This window comes from Oryctolagus cuniculus, chromosome 13, assembly GCF_051225735.1.
Source record: "Oryctolagus cuniculus isolate XC-2025 breed Fujian yellow rabbit chromosome 13, ASM5122573v1, whole genome shotgun sequence".
NCBI classification, from domain to species: domain Eukaryota; kingdom Metazoa; phylum Chordata; class Mammalia; order Lagomorpha; family Leporidae; genus Oryctolagus; species Oryctolagus cuniculus.
Genome location: NC_142879.1, coordinates 27940857 through 27954078, shown reverse-complemented (window position 1 = coordinate 27954078; position 13222 = coordinate 27940857).

The following is a 13222-nucleotide window of genomic DNA, read 5'->3' as shown; positions in this document are numbered from 1 at the left end:
TGATTTTACTCAATTCACTAAATGGAATTAAACAGCTAAAGAATGGATGAATGAGACTATGAAGACATGGGTCTGCAATCTCCCCCCCCCCCCCCCAGCACCCAGTCCATGGCTCTTCACAAAATAGACCTTCAGTCAATGCTGTTGACAGCCTGATTGATGTGTTTGAAAACAAAGCGTGATTCCTGGTGAGTCAGAGGTTTTCATTTGCTCCATATGTTTTGGCTTCAAACCCTAACACAGGCCCGAGGTTTCAAAATCAGGGCTGCAATCACCTTCCTTCTGGAGCCAGGTTGCCACAGAGAAGAGGCCTAAAGAATAAAATGCTGCTGAATGGATCGATCGCAGCATATCTGAAGATAGGAAATTCCAAAGGCTTTCCCGGACTGCCTCTAGGACGGGCTCTATTATTAAGCTCCTCTGTGAGGCCACGCTTCTGTCTGGCCTCACGCGTCTGAAATGATTTTCTCTGGGACTCATGCCGGGGCTTTGTAGGCCACAACCACTTCCGAGAAGCCAACTTAATCTGAGAAATAAGGGAGGCCCTCGTGGTTTGTGGTTTTAGAAGGCGTTTCCCTTGACACCAAGCCTGGGGAAGGATGAGCGATCCCCAGCAGGCCCAGAGAAAGGCAGCAAAGCCTGAACTGACATGTCCAGAGGTGACTTCCCAGCCCACCCCTTCTAGTAGCATGACCCCCACTGGACCCAGTGCTTGTTGGGGACTTGGGAGGAGGGAATACCCATGGACATATGTGAAGCCGGCTCTAGGGGCGTCGCTGGTTGTCAGTGTCAAGAGAGGACAGTTCAGGACTGCCAAGATAGCTGAGCGGGATGGAATGAGAGACTGAGACTACGAACATGCAACCCAAATGGCCCTTAGCCTGTTGACACTTCCTGCCCTACTGTGCGGCTCAAAGACCAGGAGAAGGGGGTCCTTCCAGTTCTAATTACAAAACAAGAGGCTGCAGCTTGCACCCTTGGGATAAATTCTGAAGAGCAGAGAGCCACAAGCCCCTACAACTAACAAAACAAGTAGATGCCTGGAATGGTGTGAACTCAGGCACTCTGGGCAAACCTCCCAGCCTATAGGAAAAAAAAAAAAGACCCTTCCAAAGAACCAGAGAATGCCTGAAATTCCAGTGTTGCTCTTCCAGAGACTTAAATGTGTAAAATCATAAGCATGTAGAGAGAGTACTCCAGATATGGCCAGCCGTTGACCCCTCAGGGTCTGGAAGCTTTTTAGATCCTCTCTTGCTGACAGGAATGACGCAGCAGCTTGGGGGAGCAGGGATAGGGCACAATGCTGCACTGATCCTAAAATCAGTTGCTCCCTCCACAATTTGACTGGGGCAAGCCCTGGAGATCATGGTCAAGTTCACTCGTTGCTGCTCACCCCATTAAGAGAAATGGGGCATCGGATTTCTCTTAACCTGTGCTTACAGCCCTGTGCTTAAAGGGCCTCACACTTTGTTTCATGTTGTGCTGCAGCTGTCTTGAAATTCTTACTAATTTTTAAAGGGGTGGGGGAAGGCTTTCATTTTTACTTTGAGCTGGGCCCTACAAATTACATAGCTGGTCCTGCTCTTCACTCTCCCCTTTTCACAAAAGCCCTGTGCATGGAGGTCAGTCTAACCTCGTGATTCTCTCTTCATTGCACATGTCACTTCCTTGGGTCTATTTTTGCACATCAGGGAATATTTGAAGAAATGTCCTTAATTCCAAGCACTTTAATTCACCTCTACCAACTAAGCCTCTTTCGAGGTGACTTAGGATCATGTGATCCCTCCTATTATCAGCACATGCAGCCCAGCCATCCCCAACCCCCCAAACTGCTGCTTCCCTTGCCCTTATATATAACTGCCTCTTTGCAGAAAAGTGGCCGTGACCTCCCAGGCTCAGGAATATTTGGCACAGGTCCCTGTTTCTCAGCCATATCTATTGTTCTGGTCCAGAATGACACTGTCTTCTGCGTGTCTTGCTGACATTTCTGACTTTTAGTGGGGAATGCCATTAATCAACTGGCTGCATCTGTTTTGGAAAAATTAAATAGCTCAAGTCAAGGCAAACATTGTAAATAATCCTTCAACAATCCCGGAGAGGAGTGGGGGCAGCGAAGGCAGGGTTGTGTCTTCTCATGATTTGAAATGCATTTAATCTGCTGCTGGATCCTCCACACCCAGCCTAGAATTACTTACGGGACACAGAAAGAAGAGATCAAAAGCTCTTTAAAATGTGCAACCCACACCAGGACATTAACACATGTCGTGGAGAATGAGTTAGTCATGAAATGCTTCTCCCTGCTGGTTTAAAATGACAGAAACATACTCTAATTCTTTGGCAAATGTGGCCTTACTCAAGAGAGGCAGTAAGTATGGCTGCCATAGCCAGATAGCCAGATTAAGTCCAACCATAACTTGTTGTTGGGTTAAACATTAACCTTGGGGAAGTTACTTGGCCACTCTGGGCCTCCACTCCTTTTTCTGTACATTTTTAACTTAATAACAACTTCAGGGTTATGGGGGGGGGGTACATGAATTAATGTCTTATAGGGTGAACTGAAGGTAGCTGAAAAATTTTTGAACTTTCACCTGTTGAGAGGTATGGTTTTATTCTAACCTCCTCTTAACTCTGGGCTGGCCTGTGACAGATTTTGCTAAGAGAGCAAGGTAGATATAAAATTTGCAACTTCTCAGAAGGAGAATCAGCACCTTCCATCTTAGTTTCTTGGAGTCCAGAGCCAAGAAATCTGATTTTCTCCTTGGAGAAGTCTCAGGCAGAGGCAGTGAGAGCGTGGGGAAAAGAAGAGCACAGCTGGACCCAGTCTTCAAGCCACTCCATCAAGGCACCAAGCATGTGAGTCAAGCCCCTCAACCCTAAGGACCAGCCCAACCACCAGCTGCATGCCACTGAGTGACCCCAGCTGAACAATGTGAAGCAGAATTAGCCCTGCCCTAATTCCTGACCCATAACATTGAGAAGCGTAATCAAACAATTTGTGCTTTAGTGTACTAAGTTTCAAATTGCTTGTTAATTAGACATGCATAGATGGAACAACCTAGAAGCACTGTTCAGGACAACCTATACAGAATAACAGGTCAGTGATCAAAACATAAGCATTCAATAAGTGCTAGCTTTTCCAAAGTCTTCTAGAACATACTTGTACTGATAATATTGAGTGGATGAAGTTTTATGAATATTTTAACACTCAGGAAGGTATATCTCAATATGAACAACTTTCAGCTTATTTTATGTACACATATTGCTATAGATTAAAGAGGACTTGGCTCCACAAACCCGTAGAGACACTTAAACCCCAAAGTCTTGTGTTAACAGTTGATGGATTAAAGGCTGTGACTTGATGGAATTATGGTATCCGAGAGGTGAGCCTGGTGGGAAAATTTTAGGGCATTGCGGGCTTACATTTGGAAAGTGGCTCTCCCAGGAAGGTTAGTTCTAGAAGCCAAGCAAGCTTCCTGTGTCTCTTTGCTTCCTGACTCACCATGTGATTATTTCTCCACACACATGCACCATGATCAGTCTCCACCAGGTGGCAGACTAACGAGGCCACTCAATCTTGAACTGTGAACCTCCAAACAGTAAACCCAAATAAACCTTAATTTCCCAAGAAGCCCCTCTAAGATGATATCTTAAAGGAGTGACACACTGGCTGGTACACGGTTGTGTATTATTTTTCTCTCTACTACTACTGCACATACAGTATCTATCTCCTAACCTCATTCCATTTTTCAAATTCTTTTTACTTGAACTCCTCCCATTCATTTTATTATTATTATTATTATTATTATTATTTGAGAGGTAGAGTTACAGACAGTGAGAGAGACAGAGAGACAGAGAGAAAGGTCTTCCTTCTGTTGGTTCACCCCCAAATGGCCACTTCGGCCGGCGCTACACCATGGGGATGCTTCCCCCTGGTCTCCCATGCAGGTGCAGGGGCCCAAGCACTTGGGCCATCCTCCACTGCTCTCCTGGGCCACAGCAGAGAGGTGGACTGGAAGAGGAGCAGCTGGGACTAGGACCCGGCGCCCATATGGGATGCCAGTGCCACAGGCAGAGGATTAGCCAAGTGAGCCACGGCGCCGGCCCCATTCTTTTTTTTTTTTTTTTTTTTTGACAGGCAGAGTGGACAGTGAGAGAGTGAGACAGAGAGAAAGGTCTTCCTTTGCCGTTGGTTCACCCTCCAATGGCTGCCGCGGCCGACGTGCTGTGGCCGGCATGCTGCGGCCAGCGCACTGCGCTGATCCAATGGCAGGAGCCAGGTACTTATCCTGGTCTCCCATGGGGTGCAGGGCCCAAGCACTTGGGCCATCCTCCACTGCACTCCCTGGCCACAGCAGAGAGCTGGCCTGGAACAGGGACAACTGGGACAGAATCCGCACCCCGACCGGGACTAGAACCCGGTGTGCTGGCGCCGCAAGGCAGAGGATTAGCCTAGTGAGCTGCAGTGCCAGCTCCCATTCATTCTTAATAGCAGTACTTCTCAAATACCAAGGTGTAATGGATCATGAGCAGGATCATAAGCAGGAATACTGCCATCTTATGGCTGGACCGCCATCTTAGGAGTTCAGCTGTCAGCCCACACCACCAACTTTGAAAAGTTTGTGCAAACCAGCTTAACCCTGCCTAACACCTGCCCACCCAGAACCAAAAGCAGCCCTGATTATACAAACACACAGTCTATTCCAGAACAAGGCTCTCCACCCTCATGGGTAGTGGGTCCCTCTCAGGTTTGTCTCCAAGAAAACCTGTTTTGGCTGTTAAGGTCATGGTTTGTCTCCTCTTTGTCTTGTTCCTATACTCTAACAAGGTGTATATGGTCGTCTGGGCATCTTGTAAAATGGCGGATTCTGACTCAGTAGGTCTGGAGAAGATATAAAATCCTGTACCCCTAACAAGCCCCCAGGTGATGCACAAGCTGCTGGTCCCCAGGCCACACTCTGAGTAGCAAACATTTCAGTCTCAGCTCAGGCACCACCTCCTCCAGAAAGCTCTCCCAATCCCCACACTCACACCCCCAGGTAGAGGTAGCAGGGCTGCTACAGTCCTTCCTGGCCGCCCATGTAAAGACCAACTTTTGTTTTCTTTAGTGCTGGCAGAGCTCCTGTTGTATTTCAAGGTCTCCTCTTTTCTTCCATGACATGGATAAAATGTAATAGATCTTAACTGCATTTTTGGTGTTAACCTCTTTGCTGTATTTTTTTTTATAAGTGGCCAAGTAACTTAGCTAGAAGGTATTAGAAGTTCAGTAAATATTTCCAGGATAATTCTCTTTGCTTTTATTTTATTTTAAAAAAATTTTAAATATTCATTTATTTATTTGAATGACAGAGTTACAGAAAGGCAGAGGCAGAGAGACCAAGAGAATGAGTGAGGTCTTCCATCCTCTGGTTCACACCCCAGATGGCTGCAATGGCCAGAGTGGAACCTATCCGGTTAGGAGCCAGGAGCCTCTTCCAAGTCTTCCAAGCAGGTACAGGGGTCCAAGGACTTGGGCCATCTTCCGCTGCTTTCCCAGGCCATAGCAGAGAGCTGGATTGGAAGTGGAGCAGCCAGGAATTGGACCGGCACCCATATGGGATGCAGGCACCTAAGGCAGTAGCTTTACCCGCTACGCCACAGTGCCAGCCCCTCTCTTTGCTTTTAAAGAAAGATTCACTTTACTGGTCTGTGGATGTCTGTCAGTTGATATATGATACTTGAGGCCTGTGCAGCCATCTTGTGATCGTGAGGGAATCTAAACAACATATTGAGTGATGATGGCAAAGTGAGCATATAAACAGAAACCAGGTCTCTAAATTAAACAACTTTGAGCTTTCCTATATCAGAGTTTTTGGTTTCCTTTGTCGCTCCCCCTCTTCGTGGAGGAACGACACAGGACCCTGCACTGTTCTTTTGTCTGCTCGGCCCTCCCCGGGTTTGCTGCTGGTTCTTCCCGGGTTGGCTACTGTCCCTCCACCTCCGTGGAAGGGCGGTTCCCCCTGCCACTTTCCCCACTTCCGCGGGGGAGCGGCACACCGCCGGCTGGCTCTCTCGGGGGCTGCACAGGTGTTCCTTCAGATAGATGTTCCTTGTGCATGTTGTCTCTCTCCTCCTTTATAGTCCTCTTCCACCAATCCCAACTCTGCTACCCACACGCCGAGTACGCTGCTCTCCTCCAATCAGGAGCAGGTCCTACAGTTTATTGGTTGAACTGGAGGCAGCTGTGTAGAAGCTGTTTCCTCCTCTCCCAGCGCCATATTGTGGGAGAGCAGATGCATAGAATAAGTCTTAATTCCAGTAACTTAGTGTAGTCCGAGTTGCTCCCAGTTGCTCCCCACATTCCTTTTTTTCTCCCAGGAAAGAAAATACATTTCTAGTCAAGCTTTTTATCATTAGTGAACAAGAGCATTCCACTGTAGATCCTTATGGCTTTGCTCTTTCCTACCTATAAGCTATGTGTATCTCTCTATCACATTTCCCACATTACTCTGTGATTATACACCTGACTCCTCCGGTCAGATACCTCTTGAGGTTTAATTTTTGCCTTTCTCCTACCTGATATATGCTACCAAGTTTTATGAACTGAACTCACAATAACAAATTTAAGCCACTTCAGGCATTCTCCCTTGCCAAGGTTTAACCTTGAAGGAATGCCTCTTGACACTGTGCACTCCCTGACCTCACCTGCCACTAACACCAGTACCCTGATCATTATCTCATTTTGATATTAACCCAAATAAAATATCATTAAAAAGGTTGCAAAGGGGCTGGCGTTGTGGTGGAGTGGTTAAAGCCACTGCCTGCAATGCTGGCATCCCATATGGGTGCCAGTTTAAGTCCCTGCTGCTCCATTTCTGATCCAGCTCTCTGCTATGGCCAGGGAAAGCAACAGAGGATGGTCCAAGTGCTTGGGCCCCTACACCCATGTGTAGGTCAAGTTCTTGGCTCCTGGCTTTGGCCTGGCACAGCTCTGGCCATTGCAGCCTTCTGGGGAGTGAACCAGTGGATGGATCTCTCTCTCTGTCTCCCTCTCTCTCTTTGTAATACTGCCTTTCAAAATAAATAAATAAATAAATAGGTTGCAGAAAGACCACATGACTCATTCCAATGTTGAAAATAATTTTTAAAAAACTCAGTCATTATAGTGATGATGGTAATGCCCTTGCATAATAACATTGTTATTAATTGCATCTGCCATACCCTGACTACCTTTCTATCATGCATAACTCTCAGCTTACAAGAGGAAAACACTTACAAAAGGTCGCATGGACAGCAAAGAATCAAGTCAGGATTTGAAGCCAGGTGTCTAACCTGTGACTCCGGGTTCTTCCACGTTGCTTCCTTCCTGAGTAGCCCATACTTGCCCAAGTGCTTTTATGCACAAGATCTCATTCACTGTCCTCACAGGAGCTGTGGGTACAATTGGCGACAGCCACACTGCATTGATATTGTTCAAGCTGCTAACTAAATATGAGTTACACTAAGGTCATCACAAAGCTCTTTTTTTCCTAACCTCCAATTGATTATTTTTATAATCCATTTCAAATTTTTTAAAAATAATAACACTTTTTGGAAGGGAAAATAAGCTAATGTGGCTGAATTGGGAAAGTTTTTCTTTTCTCTTTTTTTTTTAAGTGCTAAAAGAAAAAAATTAAGTTGGTCCAGTTTTTCATAGTGGCATGTTGATGAAATGCCATGAATGAATTGTGGGATGAATGAATGAAATATTTCAAAGTGGAAAAATAAATCATGAGGAAGAACCAATTCCCCAAAGAAACAAGGCTGCAGATAGCAATTCCCTAATTCCCAGCCCCTCTCACATTTTTCATCCTGAGAAGACCCCTCTGTCAAAACCTCTCTGATAGAGACATAGAGCTGGAGCAACAAGAGAAAGCTCATTCTTTTGAGCATCTCCTTCCTTCCACCCTGGGCTTCAGGATGGTGGAATGTCTTCGATGCCGTAGACCAGGCAGTCAGCACTAGTCAACGGCCACTCAGCAGGCTCCTTGGACCTGAAGACTGAATAGGCATCATCTGATGCCTATGGATAAGGGAGACAGAAAGGACTTGCTTTCATCCTTCCCAAGAGCATCTGAGTTTTCCAACTCAGCATTCCCCTTAAAAGTAAAATCCCAGGGCAGGCACTTGGCGCAGTAGTTAAGCCACTGGCTGGGATGCCTGCATCCTGTAGTGATTGCCTGTGCAGCCCCTGCACAGCTCCCAATTCCAGCTTCCTGTCAATGGGCCTCCTGGGAGGCAGCAGGTGATGACCTGACTGGTTGAACCTCTGCCACCATGTGGGAGAACTTGATTGAGTTTTCAGCTCCTGGCTTCAGCCTGGCCCAGCCCTAGCTATTGTAGGCACTGGGGAAGTGAACAAGGAGATGGGAGTCCTCTCCACCCCCTCCCCTCAAATGACAAAAATGCTTGCGAAATAAAGTCCTCCTTTTGTGGATTACCTACAGCATTTTTCTTATGCTTTCAGGACTCACTCACAATGAGCTTCCAGTATTGAACTCCCTGACGAGTCCCCGTACATGGGTAGCACAACACCAAACATGAGGAAGGCACTCAATGCACTGCTAATTAAGCAGAGTAAGGCTGGGCTGAGGTTTTTCCTTCCATCCCCACACAGAGGCATGCCTCACCCAGCTTCTAGCTCTGGCATGTTGCACACATTTGGCTGATGTAGCCTCAACCTATTTCAGTGGAGCCCGGTGCCCACCAGCGCCTGGCAGCTGGATCCAGGAAAATATGGTTGTTGTTCCCAAGTGGTGACCTCTCCACCACAAAGGAGAACAATGTCAAATAGCCACCAGTGGTCATCCCGTGAGACACACCCTTGTGTGGTCCCATATAGCAACCTGTTATTGTGCATTAGGATGTAGGGGTCAGGCCAGAGAAACAGAAATGGAGCAGTAGTGATAACAAAAGCTGTCTTTATTGAAGGCCCAAGCAGGTGCCAGTCCCATACAATGGGCAGGTGACAGGTGATCAACCTGGGTTATTGTTTTGCCTCTGTTCTTACCACTGAGAACTTGTGGCCCACCTATAGGTCAGCAACATCTCACAACTCAAAACCAGCACAGCAAGGATACAAACGCAGGCCTGTGCACCTCCAGAACCCATGCTTGCTTCCCCAAGCCTGGCTGCTGCTCACAGACCTGTCCCCTGGGCCACAGCCTCTCAGTGTCTCAACCTCTGGAAGTTTATCCCGGTCCCATCAGGTGTCCCATGGTGGCTGCCCTGCCACAGGTATCAACTTTCCACCTTGCATTTCTACTTTGGTGCTACGTGTACCTGCTGCCTGTGCTGTAGATAGGTCACCTGTAAAGTCAGTTTTGGGGTTTAAATTCCCCAAGGGCATCTATCAGCTGGGCATCAAGGGTCTCCAATGACTGCTCTACCCTCAAACTTGACCTCTGCCATGTTTCCGTAGCAGGAATACATGGCCTTCTCATTCCTCTTCCGCTCTAGGCTTTTCTGCTGCACCCTTTTGCAGGACCCCCCTCCTTTCACCAGTGCCTCTGGGAGAAGTGCCTCACAGTTCAGCCCCCACAGACCTCCCCTTTGCTGAACTCCTGCTACCCACATTGGCATGCTACCCCCACCGAGTCTATTTTCTTACATTTTCTCCTGAACTGCACATTAATAGCTTTCATTTTTAATATCTTTTGTCTGATTGGATTGTAAGCTCCTTAGAATCTGGGGCTGTGCCTTGCACTTTGCTTATCCTGCTTTCCCAGCCCTGCCCACCCCCTAACTCCTGCCTGTGGCTGCGGGCAAATGGAGGGGATGCATAATATAAAACAATCCACTGAGGTGCCTGGCCTGTGAGGAGTTCTGCCCCTTTGGGGCACAGGTCAGAGTTGGTCACCTAACTGACCCGCCTTTCCCCTAGAAACTTTTGCCTGCCCGCCCTCTCCTCCACCTCCACCAGCCCCCCATGCTGACAGTAGCTCTCTCAAGTCCCCATGGAGATTGGCAGAGCTGCCTCAAAGGGAGGTAGGAGGGACGCCTCCCCTGGACTCAGTGTGCATTCTCACAGGAACACATTCTGTCTTCGCAGAGGCTCAGCTGGCTCCCTAAGCCTCAGCCATCTCTGCCACCGAGGCCCCCAGATGGTCCGTTGTGTGGAGCTTGTGGAGATGGAGGGAGGCACCAGCTTGGGAGGAGAGCCGCCTGGGGGCGGAATGGGACCCAATCACTTGTGCCTTCACCAGGGTCCTTGCTCAGCTGTCTTGCTCCCAACAGGCCTGCTGATGGCAAAAGCAAGCCTTGGCCAGTTCCAGCCTGTGAGTGCTGGAGGCGCGTTGGGCAGAGAAGTCGCTTCCTTCTTTCTAATCAAGCTTTCCTTCCTTCCTCTCTCAGGCTGAGCTGGAAAGCTCTCGAAAGGTAGCAGATTGCAGGAACTGAAGGCTGATGTCTTGTGTTTAGCCACAGAATGAGAACATGGGCCAACGCAAAAGCCCTGCACTGTTCCTTCCATGTGCTGCTGGCTCCAGAGTCGCCGAGGCAGCCTGCCTGGGCTGCCTCAATCTCCACACCCTCCCCTCGACAGCCTCCCACTCGCCCATGCTGTTGCAGAAGAGGCTGGAGGTGCATTTTCTGTGGCAGGGGCTCTCAAAACACAATTTGAGAGGGGCTCTGATGCATTGGCCAGCCAGGGAATCCATGTACCAGGTCACCACGGGTAGTTGTCTTTGTAGAATAGAGTGTATTGGCACATACCACCACACACAGGAGCATCATGCTTTCACCAGACTGTTGTTACACACACACACACACACACACACACACGGTGGCATAAAACACATTTCCACCTGTGGATCACAATCCCAAAGCTCCGTGAGCTCCTGGCCTACAAGGTGGAAGTGCCAAGTGGTGCCTGGCTATGCCTCTGGTAAGGCAGATTTCCAGGGGAGTGTGGGACACCTCTGCAGAGCTGAACAGACCCCTCCCCTTCAAAAAGGAAGCACCTGCTAAGAGCAAGACACAAGGACAAGGACAGAGGAGACCAAGAAACAGTGACAAGGTGATTTCTGCCCTCCAAATGTATGACTTGGGAATAATTCTGAAACAAAGCAGGCAGGCAGGAATAAGGCACTAGAACATCTTCAATATATTAGAAGGCATCCATTCCTATGGCCAAAGAGACACTGAGAATCCTGCTTTGGATGAAAATCAGTAAACGCATTTTGCAATGGAGTCAGGCCGTTACCACGTGAGGCCTGGCCCTCACAGTTAGAGGTATCCTGGAAACTTTTCTTTAAAATGCCTCAGTTCCCATAGGCTGAATTATTAGGCCTCTGCACTTTGTCAGCCTAGAGGCCACAGTGCATAGGACTTGCAAAAATACCCCTTTTGTGGGTGTTTGGTGCAGCAGTTAAAAGTCACTTGGGTGGCTGGTGCTATAGAGTAGCAGGTTAAATCGCTTGCGAAGCCAGCATCTCTTATGGGTGCTGGTTCACAAACCTGGCTGCTCCATTTCTGATCCAACTCCCTGCTAATATGTCTGGGAATTCAGTGGAGGATGGCCCAAGTGCTTGGGCCTCTGCACCCACATAGGGGACCAGAAGAAGTTCCAGGCTCCTGGCTTTGGCCTGGCATAGACCTGGCCAATGTGGTCATTTGGGGAGTGAACCAGCAGAATGGAAGTTCTCTCCCATCCTTTCTCCCTTTCTCTCTCTCTCTTTCTCTCTCTCTCTAACAAATAAAAATAAATCTTAAAAAAAAAAACACTCGACACATTCATATCCCATATCAGGGTGCCAGTTTCAAGTCCCAACTCCTCTGATTCCTATCCAGCTTCCTACTACAACCAACCTGGAAGGCAGCAGATGATGGCTCAAGTACCTAGGTCCTCACCAACCACATGTGAGATCCAGTCTGAGTTCCAGGTTCCTGGCTGGCCTAGCTCAGGCTGTTGCAGGTGTTTGGCAAGTGAACCAGTAGATGAGAATCTCTCCCTTTCTCTCAAATAAAATTTGCCTTTCAAAATAAATTAATAAGAAAGGAGAGGCCAATAGATGCATTTTTACTGCAACTGTCAATTATTAGATTAGTTCTAAGGCCAGAGACAGTGTCATGTGAACTTGACAAGTAGCTGGAGTACCCTAATGCTCAAGAAGTTCCCTTTCTTGGCCTTTTAAAGTTCTGGGGGTTCCTTTGCATGTTTTTGTCCCAACTCATTTTCAGTGATAACTGGAGCCTGCACACTGCTCCAGGACTCTTAATGTTAACTCTTATTCTGACCTTATTCTAGCTCAAAGTCTGATCCATTCTAGGAGGTAGGCAGTGGCGTGTGGTTAGCCACAGTGGATTAACTCATAGGAGTGATGAACCTGGTGGTGGAGATCCAAGTGTGGTGCTGCTACGTGGTGTTGTTGAGAGACAGAAGGAATTATCTCAAAAGTTATTCCACCCATGGGCCACTGATTCCTCTTACAAGACTAACTCTGCTGATTTCCCCATTCATAACGATGACTGGCCCAGAGAAAACGTGCTGACATCTTAATGAATTCCACCCAATAAAACATTTTCTTGGGTGACTGGGGAGAAGGAGTTGGGAGCAAGTGGTAATTGCTGATGACATGAGCAATAAATGCAATGTTAGCAGACATAAAAGTGATGATAGCCACCATCCCAAGGAAATGATGTGTTGAGTTCCTTGATTCTCATCACAGTGGGTTCTGTTTAGAAAATGGCATAAGATAACATTTTCTTTTTATTCTCCATAGGAAAAGCTAAGGTTACACCAAAAACAATTAGGTAACGATATTTGACACCTCCCTTTGCCAAAGCAAATATAGTTCGTGATGTGTGTTGGAGAGAAAGGGTCTTCCAATATCCTCATTAAAACCTGAGTGGTTATTTCAAGGTGAAGTCTCAGAGGATAAACTTTGCCTCAATCCAAAGGAGCTTTGGATTTGTACTGAGATGATCATTAATTAAACAGAAGCCTATAATTTCTGTCAAAATCAGATTCAATCTTATCAGTAACTATATGCGTGAAGTGCTTCCATTTGCCTGACAACTTCTATTACATTTTTTCGATTAATTTTTATATAAGTCTGTAAGCCATGGAGAGCAGAAGAGCTGCCCTCCACTTTGTTCACTGATGAAGAAAACATACCCTGGTTTCCCTTCAGATCCTGTAAATCTTTCACCTTTCACTAATAAGGAAAACAAAATGATTTGTTGGTGGATCCTCAGCAAATAAGGC